Source organism: Hippopotamus amphibius, chromosome 2, assembly GCF_030028045.1.
Source record: "Hippopotamus amphibius kiboko isolate mHipAmp2 chromosome 2, mHipAmp2.hap2, whole genome shotgun sequence".
NCBI lineage: Eukaryota > Metazoa > Chordata > Mammalia > Artiodactyla > Hippopotamidae > Hippopotamus > Hippopotamus amphibius.
This window is the reverse complement of record NC_080187.1, coordinates 56072735-56089075: the sequence shown is the minus strand read 5'-3', so window position 1 is coordinate 56089075 and position 16341 is coordinate 56072735.

Sequence of the window (16341 nt, the reverse complement as noted above, 5' to 3'; positions counted from 1 at the left end):
CTCCTTGCCTTCTGGCTGTGCTGGTATCCTTTGTAATTGGGCTACACAGAGAAATCCATTAGCTCTCTTTAATTCAATTCAAAATTTCCAGGAAAACAAAATCAACCAGGCCTGTGTGGGCCTGGAGTCCTGCCTCATCCCATGGCAGGGGGTCACACAGCACGGACGTGCCTGCCAGTGTCAACACCTTCACCTCTCCCATTGAGGCCCTGTTCCCAGACAACGCCTCCTTCTCCAAGTCAGTCCCAAGCTGGTCCAGTCTGTAGAGGACATGACAAAAACATGCCGTCTATATCTCATCTTATACAGACCTCAGGGAGAGAGACCAGACAATAACCACAAAGTCCCCACTTAGATATGAAGGAGGAGGGGGCCTCCCAGACAGTCGCCCCCAAGTCAGTCGCTGGATATCTGACGAAGCTCGTGGCCATCACCTGTTGACTCCTGCAGGAGGAGCTCCTTGGTTTTCCAGTAGAGCCACTCCAGGTTTCACTCTCGAGGACATGGCTTTTGTCCTGCCTGTGTCCTCCAGGGCCACCCCTGGAAGGAGATTGGGGAGGACTTAGTTGCGGGGCGTGTGATACCTTCTGAATGGAGCTAGCAGACTCTGAGCTTGAGCCTGGGCTTGCCTGAGGAACCAAAAAGCTCTGTGGTGTGGATTTGTGGCCCTCCAAAGACCCTGTTCTCCAGGCTTGAGGTTTCCTGGCAGTGTAATGCCTGTAAGACCTTAGCTGGCAGCCTATTGATTTAAGTGAGAGAGATTCAACTTGCAGGATGCCTTTTCTAGACATCTTGCTCAGCTGGGCAGCCAGAGGTGGGCCATGCCTGGCGGGCTTCAGTTTCTTAGAAGCGCTATGCCCAGTCCTCCACTTAATGGGTTTCACCTTAGGGTGTAGGTGGCAGTGGAGAGCCTACTTCACCTCTTTAGCTCAATAGAGCATCTAAAACCTGTGCTAAGGAGTGCTTCACAGTGGCAGGCATCAGCACCTCTGTCTGGCAAAAGGGTGCAACAGACAGACTTGGAAGACGCATTGAAAGATCAGTATTCCCCAACACCTCTGGTACATCCCAGATGTCCTCTTTCCAAGTGCTAGGACATCACTGTTTCACAATTGGTTCACCACGTTTAGTTCTCTGTGTAGGTTGCCGCACAGTGCAAGTGCTACAGCTCAGTAAAGTCCTATGATAAATTTTGATAATGGTCCGGAAGTGGTCTCAGCTTCTATACTATAAGCAGAAAGGACTTGGCGAGAGCAGAATTGCGTAACTGATGTGTTTTTCCATATCCACTTTAAGCCTGCCAGCCTCAGACTGGGGCATGTCTCCCGTGCACCAAGGACTCACCAGCATGGTCTGACATCCTTCAAGGGGGCCTTTGGAGCCCCCAAAAGCCTCAGCCTCAAAAGGAAAATGATTGAAGTCCCTGAAACAACTGACACGAATTTCATTGGCTGCTTTAGTCTCTGTTGCACTAACATTCCTCCGTGTCCTGGGATGGAGAAAGCCTTATTGTTCCCAAGCCCTGAAAGGGGCCAGTTCTGTGGTTATGTGCAACTTCATTTCCTGGTACCAGGTTGCATCTTATTCAGAGTCTTTTGGCTACAAATTAACAGGAAACTACTCCAAATTGCCTTAGACAAAAACAGGAAGTTCATTCAAATTTACCGGGCTATCACATAGAAACTAACACAAAAGGACAGCTGGGCTGAAACTAGGAACTGGAAACCAACAGAATGTGGGCAGCAGTTTCTCCCTGACCCCTCCCTCTCCCCCTCTCTGCCAGCCTCTCCCCTTGCTTCTGGATGTGGATATGCCTCCTGCCCCTATCGTCACGTGGTCACTCATGTCCACATCTGCATTCATCTACAAGGCTGTTCCCTTCCATCTCCATGACAAACTGTCTCTGCTTTTTTTTTTTAAGGAGGGATTTTCCTTTAAAAAAAAAAAAAAAGTCTCTTTATTGAATTTGTTACAATATTGCTTCTGTTCTATGTTTTGGTTTTTTGGCCTCAAGGCACTTGGGATCTTAGTTTCCCCACCAGCGATGGAAACTGCACCCCCTGCAATGGAAGGCGAAGTCTTAACTGCTGGACCTCTCTCTGCTTTCTGAGCACTGACCATCCCATGTTTCTTGGGGTGACAGAGAGACAGACTAGCCCTCTTTCAATCCCAGTTTCAAATTTCCAGACAAGAGAATCTATCTGGCCCAGTTTCACTAAGGTATGTGTGTCTGAGGTCAGGGATTCGAGCCAGGGGCTGGGCTGCACAGTGTGAATCTGCATGGAGTAAGGGTTCTGTTCTCAGAGTGGGGCATCGGGGAGACCAGAGCAGACATCCTGCATGGGTATCCCACCAGGGTTAGTGACTCATAATAAAACAGCAATATTGTGCTTATTGCAAAATGACTTTGAACAATAGGTAATTGCCAATAGCAAAACGCTTGAATCATTTCAGGTAAAAAAGAGAAATGTTGGGGATGAGAAGAATTTTGTCTTCTGTATATCTTGGCCTCTATAGTGCTAGAGCTATCTCCTTCCCCAGTGCAGAATTCCCAGGGGGGTGGGGGCCTGAACCCCCCTAGAGCAACACCTCCTCTGGTTGGTATCAGAGCCAGGAGCTAAGAAGTGATGCTTCAAATACAGGGTGTCAGGAAGGCTGGAGGCTGGGAGATGAGGGGACCACATGCCCTCTCAGCCAAGGTCACAGGTAGCCAGCGGTCCAGTTCTGTCTGCTGCATGTTTCTGCGTGTGGAAGGTGCTGGAACCAGGAAGCTAGTATCACCTCTGGGGTCATCTTGATATGTTCCCTCCTTGCCCCACTCAGGACAGCGGAGAGAACAGTGGGGAAAGGGCCAATTTGCCCCTTCCCTGTAGAAGTTCAGTTTAAGGGACAGTAGGGACTGGGAAAAGTATAAAAGCAAAACTGGAAGAAATACACACAATCCTGTCACAGTGACAAAAAGCCCCAGTGACTCTCATTCACCACATAGTGTAGCATCTGCCTAAAGCCTTCAAACCCATTTCAGATCAATAAATAGTCCAAATTCAGGCAAAATAATCTTGAAGTCATATTAGCCCATGAAAAATCAATCTGTGTCCCCAAATCCAAGGAAATTAGAAATAGTCATCATTAGAATGCCAACAGCATTTTCATATTCTAGTAAAATAAGACATCAAAGGAAAATGGCAACAGATAAATTGAAGGAGGGGTGATGTGGGAGGAGGCACAGAGATTTGGAGCTAATCGAAATATATAGTCAAAACCATTACAGTTCAGTGTGTTTCTTCTCTAGAAAGAATGAATATGGGTTTGCTTGTTAGAAAGAAATGATTCACACTTTAAACTGATTTTCTTGTTTTCTAAAAAGAAATTGGATTTTTCGCATCTAGATAGATTTTTTCCCTTGAGTTACCACCTATTATTCCATTTACACGAAGCTCTAGGAAAGACCAATCTCATCTGCAGTGATAGAAAGCGGATCAGGGGGTGCCTGGGGCTGGGCGGGGGTATAAGGACTATCTGGGGAGGGGCACAGGGGAACTTTGGGGTCATGGAAATATTTTATATCTTGATTGTGGTAGTGATTGCCTGAGTTTACATGTTTGTCAAAACTCATCAAATCTAGTATGTTTATTTTATTGTTGGTAAATTAGATCTCAAGTAAAGTTGATTTTTTTAGGAAAAAGCTGCTATATGGGACAACAAATATCATATGATATCACTTATATGCGGAATCTGAAAAAAAAATAACACAAATGAACTTATTTACAAAACAGAAACAGACTCACAGACTTTGAAAACGAACTTATGGTTACCAAAAGGGAAACGTGGAGGGGAGGGATAAATTAGGAGTTTGGGATTAACATATATACACTACCATATGCAAAATAGGTAATCAGCAAGGACCTACTGTACAGCACAGGGAACTATATGGAATATTCTGTAATGTCCTATACAGGAAAGGAATCTGAAAAAGAATGGCTATACGTATATGTATAACTGAACCACTTTGCTGTCCACCTGAAACTAACACAACATTGTAAATCAACTATACTCTAATATACAATAAAAATTAAACTTAAAAACCCGCTGTATGGGAAAGGCTATATATATATATGTATTTTTTTCTCTATAAATAGAGAGAGAAGGAGGGAGGAAAAGAGGGAGGGAGGGAGAGAGATAAAAGAATAGCATCTTCCTCCAAAGCTGGGGCACTCGTAGGTACTGTCCTCCTGGAGTCAAACAGGTATGGCCCTTCTCTCTCTACAAAGGAAAGCAAGGGAGTTTCAAGAAGGATCTCAAAAAGGAGACCATGATGCCTTGCATTAGGATGGGGACAGGGTTTGCTAAGAGGACAAGTGTGAGGAAGGCATTTGAGGCCAAGAGATCAGCATGGGTAAATCACTGGGGTTACTGAGTGGTATATTTAGTGACCTATATTTAGTGGTATATTTAGTGATATATTTAGTAAAATCATCATGAATTTGCACAAGCAAGACTTATGAGAAGAAACCAATCATTTCCGGACAAAAACTCTTGCAAACCCCATGACGTTCCTGCTTACACTCTTCTTGGGTCCCAAAGCATCCTCGATTTAACAGTCAGTATGTCCCATCAAATTTTCCAGCTTTGTTAGAAGTAAACACTTCCTCCCCTCCCCAGCCTGAGGGTGTCTGGGGCTGGGGTCAGCGCCTTCCCCACCCCTCCTGCCAGAGTGGGCTTAAAGGGGTCTAGGAGGAAAGCAGGAGGAAGAAGGGTCTTCTGAGGATGCCTCAGTCACGGTGATGAATTGGGTGCTCTCTGGGCCTCATGGGTGTTCAGAGCTGACTTTTTCCAGTGGAGCGCTTTGGAAGGTTCTTCAAGGCACTTCCCAACCCCTATTTCTGGCCTCTCTGATTTGCAGTTCCCTTGTGGTGGGTGGGTGCCTCTCTAGCTGATTGCTCAGGGCTCTAGCAGCCCCTGGGCAGTGGAGATACCTGGCAACTTCTTTACGTCCAGATCCCTCTCCCCTCTAGGTGGCCCCCTAGGGCAGAATCTAAGACAACTCCAGGCCGTTGCTTACACAGACCACCTCTGGTCCAGGAGATTTTCGTAGACTTTGTTCCAACGAACCTTGTGCGGTTGGGCTGTGGTTAATACAGCTTCCTCTGTCTTCTCTGACATCAGCCAAGTGCAGACGCTCCCAATCTGATGCTTCAAGCATCAGACAGACGCCAGGCCACTGTGACCTCTGAGTTCCATAGGAAACACTCCAGGTCGTTCCAGAGAAATCCCTAACAAGCATCATGGCTGTGGAAGTCAGGTCACTAATTGTCATCCTTTCCTCATAGAGAGAATAACCTCACTGGTTATTCTCAGTGAAAGGTGTATCTTTCATTCTCTGTGGTTGTGGAAGTACAGGTGGGGGCTGAGGGGATTGAGAGGGAAGGTGGGACCCACAGGACCGCAACTACACTCCTCAAAGAAATCCTCCCTCTAATTCCAGCCCTGCTCTTGGGTTTCCCAACTTCTCTTAGAGGTTGAAGAGGGTGATGAGCTGAGATTGCAAAACAGGCTCAGTCGCCTTAACACACCCTGCATCTGGGTCCGTCCCCTCATTTTAGAATGTGTATGTGTGTGTGGAGGGTGACCCTGTTTTCTTAGAATCTCAGCCTGAAACAATACCAACAACAGCTGCTACGTGCTCATTCCTCCACGGGTCAGCTACTCTGCTAGGTCTTGGCATAGATTATCTCATTGAATTTTCATAATAAACCTGTACGTTGGGAATGACTATTATCATTTTACAGATGAGGAAACTGAGCCTTAGGGAAGTTAACTGACTTGGCCAAGGTCACACTGCTCTGTAACGGAGCCAGACGATGAATCCAGGTTCTCTGCCTCCAGGACTCTATGCTGCTCTGGTCCTAGCGGTAAACAACTCTATGTAGGTTGATGTTAGGGAAACAAAACCCATGAATCCAAAAGCCTTCAAGGAACTTACAATCCAGATAGTGCAGGGGTGACCCCATTCTCCTTTCAGGTCCCACCCTCTCCTGCTCATCCTTCCTTTCTCCTTGTAGGAAGCCCCCTGCCTTCCCCATCTCACCCCCACTCCTCTCTGGCCTCCAGCAGAATGCTGACACTAAACATTCACAATATATTGGGTTGGCCAAAAAGTTGGTTCAGGTTTTTCTGAATGGGGAAGTTTATAACAGCTTATGGAAAAACCAGAACAAACTTTGTGTCCAGCTCGATATTTTATTTACCTGTCTCTCCCTTAGACTGTGAGCTTCTTGCAGGCAAGGACTTATCTGCCTGTTATCCTCTGCATGGATCTCAGTGCCTGAGTCTCAAAAACTGTGGAATTAAGGAAGCATGAAAAAACCATGATCAAACAAATGACAGGGAATGAACTGGACTTGGAAATCCCAATCTTTGCACAAGAATTTGGGCACAGCACTTGATACAGGGGGGTCCTAGGTGCTCTTTGGGATGGAAAAGGGAAGCGGAGATTCAAGCTCCCAGCCTGTAAGATGAGAGGGTTGAGCTAGGTCATATCTAAGGCATCTTCCCAGGGCTATCACTGTGGCTCTTAAGGAGTCCAGAGAGAAAAAAGAAGGAGGAAGACAGGGCACTGTCTCTATCTGCTCCCTTCTCTCCTCCAATTAGGTGGTACATTTTAACAAAAACGGATGTACAGGTGTTGGGAATTAACCCAGCAGGTTGGGAGCCCAGAATGTACCAGAAACAGCCCGGCAAGAAGGAAACAAAGGAGGGAACTTTGGGGGACAAGGGCAGTAGATGGATTCATTCCAAGGCAATAGAAGCAAACCTACAACTTTATGGGTTATGTGTTTCAAGTTTGGAACAACTATCCCCTAGATGAACTGTTGGAACACAGTCCATTCTGTTTTAAGGTCTGTCTTCATGGACTCTGAGGAAGACTAGAAAGGAGTAGAGGGGGAACCCAATGGGCCAAAAGGGAGTGAGACCCATCTTGGAGGTCTTGTACAGAAGGACTTATTGCCATTGTGTCACTTCACCATTTCCCTAACAGAGCTGATGTAGAAATAAAGAGAATGGCAGCCACCACCAACCCCTTGTTTAACGTTCAGAAAACATCCCAAGCCATCTCTGGGCATTTATCTCAGCCTGAAACTCCACTCACCATCTTTGGCCTTCGTCAGCCCATGGGGAGAGGCTGACTAGTAACAGGCCCAGGGAATGCTGTCCGTGGGGGAAGGAGGACTCAAATGACAGTTAGCATGACATCATCCTGGCCGCTGAGGCTCTGAGACTCCAGTGATGCCCTCAGTTCCCCCAGGGACACCAAGGGATAGGTCCTCCAGGGACCATGAGTGGCTGCAGTTCTCTGAGTAATGAGCATCACGGCTATGGAAGTCAGGTCATTAATTGTCATCCTTTCCTCATAGAGAGAGTAACCTCTCTGGGCTGGGGACCAAGGAAAAGAGAAAGAGGGGACACCTGCTCCTCATCATACCTTGACCCTCCTTTAAAACCTTCAATGGCTCTCCAGCACCTAGAGGAAAAAGCCCAAACCTCTGTGTGTGTCCCAGGGTCTCCCATGGGTACCACTCTCCCATCCTGCCCTCCACTCTTGCCAAACATACACAGACGCACCCTACACACTGAATTCCTTTCAACCTGCAACAAAACACAGTTGGCTGGCCAAAGATGCCACAGCATTTCCTGCCACTCACCTTTGAATACACTGTCCTTCCTTAAGGCTGGGGTGACTTCCCATCACCTTTCTGCCTGGCTAGCTCCCACTTGTCTTAAGTTCCAGTGTACAGTTCACCTCCTTGGTTGGGGCAGGGGGAAGCCTTCCCTGCAGTCATTCTCACCCATGTGTTTCCCAGGACATGAGAGAGAAATGATTAACTACAGCTAACAAGGGAGTTGAACATTAATCTAACATTCTTAAAGGGGAACCCACAGGGAAAGTGAAATTCTTAAATTATGGGAAGTGTAATGGTGAGATTTTAGATGCTGCAGTATGAACATGGAGAATTTGAATAAGGTGGAGGTCTTACTGTGGTCCTCATTTCACATCATTTACAGCCACCCTGTTGCTTTGCACATTTTAAATATAAGGCTTAGAGTTTTGTTTTCTAATTTTGAAAATAATACATGTTCATTGTAGCAATTTTTAAAACATGGTTTTACAAAATTAGAGGACTGAAGTCATTCATAATTCTGGCTCTCAGGTACCTTCACCCAAGCAGAGAGCAGGGCACCATCCTAGAGAGAGGTGAGCAGCCACACAGCCCCACCTTGTTCCTGATGAGGGCAGCTGCACAAGTTCAGCACAGAAGCAAAACTGGCTGTGACTAACTAGGGCTCTGGTTCCCTACTATTCTCCCCACCCTGGTTCTCTGAACTGGGAAAGAATATACATGGTAAATGAAATGTTTCTTTTCTCTCTCCATTCTGGCTTGGAATCTAGGCAGAGAACTATACCATTCATCTTACTTCTTCATATACTCTAAATTCAAGCCCTTTTTCAGATAATATTCATTGTAAATATCTTCTCCTACTCTTGTATCATTACTTTCTTAATGACTTCTTTTGATGAACAGGACTTCTTAATCTTATTGTAGTCAAGTTCATCAATCTCTTCAACATAGTTAGGTTTTTGTCATGTGTGTTGTTTATTTCTTGACACAAAGGTCATGAAAATACACACTTATTTTATCTTCTAGAAGCATTATTTACCTTTCACATTTGGATCTACAACCTACCCAATATTATATTTGTAAATCATGTGGAATTTTGACAATCATGTTTTGTCTATAGACCAATTGGGTGAGAACTAACATATTAACAATAGTGAGTGTTACAATCCATGAACATGGTATATCTTTCATTTATTTAGGCTTTCATTAATCTTTTCAGAAATGTTCTATAATTTTCCATGTAGATTCTTGCAAATATATTGTTATATTCATTCCTAAATATTTCATTTTTTCAACTTTATTGAAAAAAATTTTTGTTGAAAATATCTTTTGTTAAATTTAATATTCTAGTTTCTTACTAGACTCATTTATTAATAATAGTTTATATGTAGATTATTTTGATTTACCTACACAAATATCATCTGCAAATAATGATAGTTTTATTTTTTCCTTTTCAATCATTATACCTCTTGCCTTATTCCATTGTCTAGAATCACCAAAGAGATGCTGAATAGAAGTGGCACTTGTGGACATTTTTGTTGTGTTCCTGACTTCAAGGGAAAAGTTTTCAACCTTTGACCATTATGTATATCATTTTCTCTAATTTTTTTTATTAACCCAGTATTAGATTGAGAATGTTTTCTTTTATTCCTGGTTTTCAAAGAATTCTTTTAATGAGTGGCTGTTGAAGTGTAGATAATTTTCCTCCATCTACTGAGATGATCATATGCTTTTCTTCTCTTGTTAATGTGATGAAATAATTGACTGATTTTTGAACTTTAAAAGCAAAGTCTGAGATAAATTCCTGAAATAAACTTACCCTGATTATGTTTTTTATACATACTATCTTTAAATAAGATTTGTTTCACTATTTGTTTAGAACTTTTGTTTGGGATATTTGGTTATGAATAAAGTTGGTCTATATTTATTTTTTCATATAATGTCCCTCTCAGGTTTTGATGTGTAATGCTAATTGAATAAAATGAGTGTGGGCTATTAGCTATCTTTTTTGATAAAACTAAAGATAACAAACTACTAAAACGACAAATAACGTAAGTACTCACCAAATTTCTAGAGGAAAAAAATGCAAAGAAAATACACTTTACAGAAAGAAAATAGGGGAAGGGGGTGGGGGATGAAACAAAGAAGTGTAAAACACATAAAGCAGAGTGACAGGAAAAAGTTTTAGGTTTTTCTATTAAAAACATCTAAAAAATCTCATCTCATTATTTTACTACAAACATATCTTTCAAAAATGACATAAAGAGACTTCGCTGGTGGTGCAGTGGTTAAGAATCTGCCTACCAGTGCAGGGGACACAGGTTTGATCCCTGGGTGGGGAAGATCCCACATACCGTGGAGAACTAAGCCGGTGCACCACAACTACTGAGCCTACGCTCTATAGCCCGTGAGCTGCAACTACTGAGCCCATGTGCTGCAACTACTGAAGCCCGTGGGCCTAGAGCCCATGCTCCACAAGCAGAGAATCCACGGCAAGCAGGCAACAAAGACCCAACACAGCCAATAAATGAAGAAATAAATTTTTTTTAAATGACATAGAAAGTTAAAACTAAAAGGATGTACCAATATACAGTAGACAAATGGGCACCAAAATAAAATAATAGTAGTGATATTATGTCAGATAAAGTATAATTCAATGGGAAACATAATGTGCAGTCATTATCTATTGTGAAAAATATTACTTCAAAACTTAAAATGACAAATACTTATTATCAGACACAGTTTCTGAGAGTCAGTAATCCTGGAGCAGCTTAGCTGGGTGGTTCTGGCTCTGGATCTCTTGTGAGATTGCAGCCAAGGTGTGAGCTGGGGCTCTGACCGTCTGAAGGTTTGACTGGGGCTGGAGGATGGAGAAGCAGCAGAACAAGTGACCCAAGATGGGGAGAGCAACCAGGACAGAAGCTGCTACAATGCCTTTATCTGACCTACTTTCCAAAGTTGCCCATCATCACTTCTGTCTCCCTCTGGCCTTAGAACTGAGTTGCTGAGTCAAGCCCACACTTAAGGAGAGGGGAACTCCATCCTTCTCTTCAAAGGAGGAGCATCAAAGAACTTATGAAAAGAGAAGGACAAATATTGTATGCTAACTCACATATACGGAATCTAAAAATGGTACTGATGAACTCAGTGACAAGAATAAGGATGCAGATACAGAGAATGGACTGGAGAACTCGAGGTATGGGAGGGGGCGGGGGGTGAAGGGGAAGCTGAGACGAAGCGAGAGAGTAGCACAGACATATATATACTACCAATTGTAAAATAGATAGTCAGTGGGAAGTTGTTGTATAACAAAGGGAGTCCAACTCCAGGATGGAAGATGCCTTAGAGGACTGGGGCAGGGAGGGTGGCGGGGACTCGAGGTGGGGGAGTCAAGGAAGGGAGGGAATACGGGGATATGTGTATAAAAACAGATGATTGAACCTGGTGTACCCCCCCCAAAAAAAAATTAAAAAAATAAAAAAGAACTTATGAACACATTTTTTTAAACCACCACATGGAGCACAGAATATTTTTTTTAATGTTTAAAAATAAAAAAAACCCAAACCACAAAGAAAGCATCAAGTACTAACAACAGAAATTATATAGGCCCCACTCACTGACTTCAAAGAATAAAAAACAGCTTAAATAAAGTTTATAGATGATGAGCCACTAGAGATGACCGCTAGACCCAAAATAAAAACCCTATCAAATTATCAGAAGAAACACATACCAGAATGAAGCAAGAGATAGCATTGACATATATACACTACCAAATGTAAAATAGATAGCTAGTGGGAAGCTGCTGCATAACACAGGGAGATCAACTAGATGATGGGTGATGCCTTAGAGGGCTGGGATAGGGAAGGTGGGAAGGAATCGTGGGAGGGAGGGGATATGGGGATATATGTATAAATACAGCTGATTCACTTTGTTGTACAGCAAAAACTGGCACAACATTGTAAAGCAACTATATTCCAATAAAGAGCTTAAAAAAAAATATACATGCACACAAATACAGACACATAGTAAAATATAAAAGATTCAGAATGTAAAAACAGAATTCATAATATAAATTTGATGACAGGATTAAATGAAGCTTATGTCACACTAATCATTACAAATGAGCTAACCTTGCTTAAAAAAAGGAAACAACTCACAGATTTGACAGTTATGTGTAAGGATAGTCATCGTAGCATTATTTGTAATAGAAAACAACCTTAATTTCTCTCAAAAATGAGGTGGCTAAGTAAATTATAAGTTTCATACAATGAGACTACACAGCTTTTAAGAAGGATGGAGTACCTCTATGTGTATATGTAAGACATAATCTTCAAAGTATATGTTTTCAAAAAGCAAGATAAAGATATTTACAGTCTGTGACTATTTTGTGGTTTAAAAAAAAGACAATGTGCTTGTTTTTAGTTTATCTATGGAAAGATCCATAATAAACCAATAATAATGGTTGCTTATGGGAAGAGGAAGTAGATGGTTGTGGGCAAAGAAGAGACATAAATTTAACTTGTATTCCTTTTGAATTTTGCATTTGTACCCAAGTGAATATTAATTTTAAAATTTTTAATAAAGGTATTGTAATAAAGTTTCAACTGAAGCTTTACTATTTTAACTAAAAATAATTAAAATTTGAAAACCTAATAAAGCATATATTAATTGAATTGAATCAACTAATAACTATGTAAAATATTTTTAAAGTGGTCAAAGAATTACCTCCAATAATGACTCTGGTTCTTTAAACTTTCCAGGAGCATAACACATAAACTATTCCATGGCTCAGAAAAAGAAAATAGGAAAGTTGTCCAATTGCACTACAAAAGTAACTGAACACCAAAACAAAAGTGTGACAAAAAAATAGCATATTAAAAGAAAACCATACACCTACTTATGTACCTATTAAAAAAGAGTCAAGGGACTCAACCACTGATGGTCCAGTGCTTAAGATTCTGCACTTCCACTTCAGGGTTCAATTCCTGGTCAAGGAAATAAGATCATGCATGCCGAGTGGTGTGGCCAAATAAATAAATAAATAAATAAGAGTCAAGAAAACACTAAGTTGAATTAAAGTTCTTGCAAATAGATTAGTAAAAAGCAAACATCTTGGTATAAAAAACAAACATCTTGGCAAAGAAGAGAGAATTCAGAAAAGAAATATAAGAGGCCATTGAATACATGAAACATGGTCAACATCACCAGTCATGAAAAAACTGAATTTTGAAAACATTCATGAGCTACCTGTCATTCTGTGGTAGATTATCAGTGATGTAAAAGATTGAAAACACCCATGTTTGTTTAGGGCGTGGAGAACTGAACACTCTCATAGACTGTTGGCAACGTGTCTAGAGAGCAATCTGGGAACATGTGTTTTAATCTTTGACACAGGAATTTCACTTTCAGGAATTTATCCTAAGGGATTAATTGGACAATGTATATATCAAAATATACAATGTATATACAATGGTGTTCGTTGCAGCATTATTTTCAATTGTGATCAAGGCACTTTAAAAAATAAATTATGATGTACCCATACAATATAATTCCTTGCAGCCAGTAAAAATGATAGCATTGATTTATATACTGGAAAATGGGGCACTTACGGAATGTCCATTTAGGTGGAAAGTTGTGTAGCCATTAAGTATTATGCATTTGAAGATTATTAATTATTCACAGTAAATGAACAAAAAAATGCTACAAAAATTATAGTGGAGTTAATTTCCATAAAAATCTCACTCTTTTGAGTTTAAAAATGTAGGAAGAAACTGCATTGAAATGTTTAATATTATTAACTGTAGGTGGTGGAATTCGAGTGATTCTTTCTACAGTTTTCAGAATGAACATACATTACTTTTATACCTTAAAAAAGTATAGCTATACCTATTTCTACAAAACCTGGCACTGTGCTCTTATTCAGTTTATTTCCAACTCCACCTCCTCGTTTTCCTGGCAAAGAGAAGCCAAAAAAAAATGGCACTGATTTGCCGGCCATTATGGTTTAGGAAGAGTTAATTAATTCTTAATTAACTCCTTCGCCTGGGAGGAGCTGCTGACTTCAGATTGGCTGATGCTGACATCATGCCAGGAGCAGAAACCAATAGCAGCGTCCCTGCTTAGGAAGTGTCCTTAAGACCCGGATGCCATAAAGAGGCGTGTGGACCCACTGGTGGACGGACGTTTCCACCCTAGATATGGCCCACTGAGCACTGTGGACCCGACCTGCGGATACGGAACCCGTACCGCCCCCTCCCCCGCGCCAGTGCCCGCACTGGGCTTGTTCTGCAGGCACTCGCGAGCCTAGGGTCTCCTCCAAGTCCGCGGTGCTGGCCCTTGCGCGGCAGCTCTTTAAGGGGCTCTGGTTTCCTCTCCCAGCCCCTCTGTCCAGAGCTTCACCACTTTTTTTCCGGACACCTCTGCTGCTTGCTTTTTCAGCAGACGGCTGAAAACAATAGAAGATTCACGAGTCAGTGCGACTGCTTCCGTGTGTCTCCATATTGTCACCCATCCTCCCTGTGGGGACCCAGTTCAGCGTTGATGCCCCCTCTCCCTTGTCTGTTCAGGCATCCCCTTCCTAGCCTCACAGTTCTGGAAATAAAACCCGGCGCCACCGGCATCAGTAACCACCTAATGGCCACATCTAACAGACTCTCATTTTCTTAATGCTACTTTTTTCTGATTTTTAAGTGTAATGCTCTTTTTAGAAAACAAAAGAGGAAAAGGAATGAGGGACGAGGAGGAGGAAAACATAAGTCACGTGTAAACATCATCCAAAAATATCCATGGTTAACAATATCAATGTTCACTTCAAAAATATGATACATTTGCAGATTTGGAAATGCACTAATTATAGTGTGTTTGTACCCCCTCTCCTTTGGCTTTACTCATGTAAGCATTTCCTCGTCTTTAAATATTCTCAGTGGTTTGGTTTTGTTTTTTTAGTGGCTTCATAGTTTTGCAGCGTACAGAATAATTTAACTATACCCCCATTCTTATATATTTAAATGATTTCCAGCTATTTCCTATTTTAAATAATTCTGTGATGAACAAGGAGTCTTTCTACATAACTTCTGGTCCCAATATCTGAAGACTTCCTCAGACGCAATCTTAGTGATAGGATTATGTTAAAGGCTTTTGCCCCTAAATATTTTGATTAATCTTCTTTTCTTGTTATTCCAAATTAAATTTAAACTTTGTCAAATTTCAAAACCAGACCTTAGTTATTTTGATTTATGGCTGCTTAGTCTAGTCATTTTTTTTTTAATATCAGTAAAGTTTCCTGTTCAGTTTTAAAATTTAATTCAAGGTAGTTTTACACTTTATTTTGTGAATGAAATCTTATTTCTATCATATTTTCTAGTTGGATATTGCTGGCATAAAAAGTGTTGACTTTTATAAACTGTCATTTGGATTCAGTTTCAGTTTATTTTTGGGGGCTTGTAGGCAAATATTACACCAGCAAACTTGCAGTGTATGTCCTACAATTTGCCTTATACATTTTGATGTTTTTATCAGTATGAAATATACCTTTAAATTCCACTCTGTCCTTTCCACCTCATTAGAGCCCAACAGCAGAACCTCTGTAGCATCTGGTCCACACAGTACAGATAGAGGAGAAATGGGGGAGGACAAAGTAGTTTTTGATGTCTCCTGGGTGGGCATTTCAAGAGGCAAAGTCTGAGTGGGTGCTAAAACTGCAGCTCCCCTGGCTTTATAATTCAGGGGCATTCTTCCTAATATCTGCCAACAGGTTGGTCACCCATCACTTCTTCTGGATGATGTGTATTTTCATCTTTTGTCTTCACTAATATTGGGAGAAGCTGTGCCAGTGTCTGTGAGCAAACTGGAGTCAGTGAATTATTTTTCATCTACATTTTACCTGACCTTCTGGGTCTTCTGATGCTGTCGCTCCCCCCCTCCTACCTTTAACATGTTTTATTTGCGTCTGCCACACCGCCTTGCTCTGCTTCTGCTTCTCTGTTCCCTTATGTCTCTAACCTGGGACCCTGGGCCCACCTCTAACGTGTGACAGTGCCCCCAAGGTTCTCTCCACGCGAGAGCTTACACTCCAATAGCCCCAGTGAGACAACTCTGCCAATGACTCCTGACCATATTTCCCATTCCATCCAGACCCTGGGCTACAGAGCTGTAACTACAGCCTTCTCTATACCTCCACCCAATACTCCACACACAACACTGAACACACCTGCTCTCCTATAGGCCACAGCTTAGTGACCAGCACATCACTCAAGCCAGGAACCCAGCAGCCATCACACTCATGATTTTCCTCACCTGGGACATTCCTCCAGGATGCTTCCTGACCATCTTACCTCCTCCAGTATATCGAATGCCCATTTCTCCTCTTTATCTCCACTCCCCATCCCTTAGTTCAGGCCTCATAAATGGAACTGCCTCAGTTATGCCACATTTGATGCTGCAAACCCCAGAAGATGTTTTGGGATTTGGGGACAGTAACTCCAGGGGACCTGGGATTGAGGGCTGGCTCTGCTACCGACTAGTCACATGACCACTGGACAAGCCTCCTGACCTGGTGAATCTATCTCGCAGGGTGGTCAGGTGAGAGTGGGGATTAAAATGAGAGGGCACAATATAATTTTCTGAAAGGACATAGAAGAATATAACTGCAATTAACACTGGA